Below are 2,007 nucleotides of genomic sequence, written 5' to 3'. Positions count from 1 at the left end.
CGCATATTGAAAAGAAATTCACTCCTTTGCACAGGCCTACAATTGGTGATGTCTTTATATAGACACCATGTATAGCGGCCAAAGCCAGAAAAAAATTTTATTTTGACAAATTTAAATATTGGAAGTTATCTGTCCATCATAGCTTGTAGTTGGTTGCCATAAGCACAGTAGAATCCTTAGCCTTCATGCTTTTTGCAGTTATCCGGTGCTTTCCTTTGACACTTTTTATTAATGTACGTGAATGTTATATAAGACGGCTGTACTATATGCAGTTATATTGCGTGACAATCAGAATATATTATATGAAGTTGGTGATTGCACTTTGCAAGACATAATTTTTTACCCACTGCTGTACTTTTGTATTTTTGTGCATATTTATATATTACAATTTACTTATTTTTTCAATTCACTAGATAATAAGGCAATCATGTGATGAATATATACTAAACTTAGTTTAACATAACCAGTTGGACCCAAAGCCTGAGATCCATCAGATTTTTTTACGGATGGTGTGGTGTAGGTACTTTTTTGCTTCGTTATTGGAAATTAGTCAAAACTTTAATTGAACATCAGCTTTACTATATTGAAGTTCCTTTTCCGTGGTTGGAAGTCAATATAAGACTTCGGGTCTTTGACAAAATAACAAAGTACCTATCTATATATATAAATCTCAATGTTTGTCTTTCATTTTTCTTCTGTTTGTCTTTTGTTTTCCGTTCTCTATGTGTCCAGTTACAGCAGTTAAAATCTAGCAATGAAAAACCTGTTGATAAAAGATTTGATCTTGAGACCTCCAGGTTCTGAAAACCAACGGTCTACACCACTACCTAAGATCGTTTAATTCACGGTAGCGATGACTGATTGTGATGACATTCTTTACATCCATTAGAATATTAACAGTTGTTAGCACTTCGGGTTATTACCTGGCACAGTTGATCATTACAGGTAACGATTATTAAGCTGGTTTCCCACCCATTTAGTAAAGATTCAGACTACTAGCTTACCAGGTAAGTTACTCAAATTTATTGGATAATTATTTTATTACCCGTGCAACACCGGGTGTTCACCTATTTTTGTGCTAAAGGTTTGGGATGAGTAATATTACAACGTTCTCTTATTTTATATGGTGCGGAGGCTATAATGTTCACATAAAGTGACCCATAGTGTGACCGTGACAGAAAGAGAAACACAGCGAGTCAAATACCCTGTTCATGAAAAACCACATGTTGTGATCTTGTAAGAACCCGCTCTACATAGTCAGGAAATTCTAAAACTCACCTTCTTTTCGGGACTATTTTATTTCCTTTAAAAGACTTGAGTTATTGTAGCTTTGTGTATTGTTGAAAAAGACATCTAAAAAGCAAAGGAAAACAGAAACTACAATATATTTGATAGTAGACAAAGGTTGCAATGACAAAATCTTAAGAGCAACTAAAGAGAGTGGTGGTTACACAGGAGAACAAAAGCATACATCAGTGTAAACTTGTGATCACAACTAAACATTAGTGCTTTCAGCGCCTATACCATCCGGAAGCACACTACATGAAGGTGAGACCTCCACTTCCTGCTCTTCTTGTGGAAAAGCCATTTCTTCCAACATCGCCACCACTTCGTGAAGTGATACTAATACTACAGGCATCCTCTCAACTATAAAAATTAAAATTGGGAAAACATAAAACAAAGTGACTATATATGCGGACAAGAACATCACAAAAAGAGAAGTGAAACTACGTGAATATGTCAAATAACGCACTAAAGGGTGACGCTTCCCCCACTTGTACTAGCTTGCTTTGTAGGGAGTGATTATCAACTCTCTGCCACACTTCATCAGAGGTTGCAATAAACGAGTAATTTTAATAACTAGTATTAGAAGGTAAACATTACTTATATGAATAAACAATACATCTATACATATAAGTCTGGGTGTTTGTTTGTCTGTTTGTTCGCGTGTCCAGTTATAGCGATAAAATTTTAGAAATGAAAAATATTCTGCGCTCCAGATTTGAA

This window comes from Watersipora subatra, chromosome 9 (assembly GCF_963576615.1).
Source record: "Watersipora subatra chromosome 9, tzWatSuba1.1, whole genome shotgun sequence".
NCBI lineage: Eukaryota > Metazoa > Bryozoa > Gymnolaemata > Cheilostomatida > Watersiporidae > Watersipora > Watersipora subatra.
The sequence above is the reverse complement of the archived record's forward strand: the minus strand, read 5'-3'. Positions refer to the sequence as shown.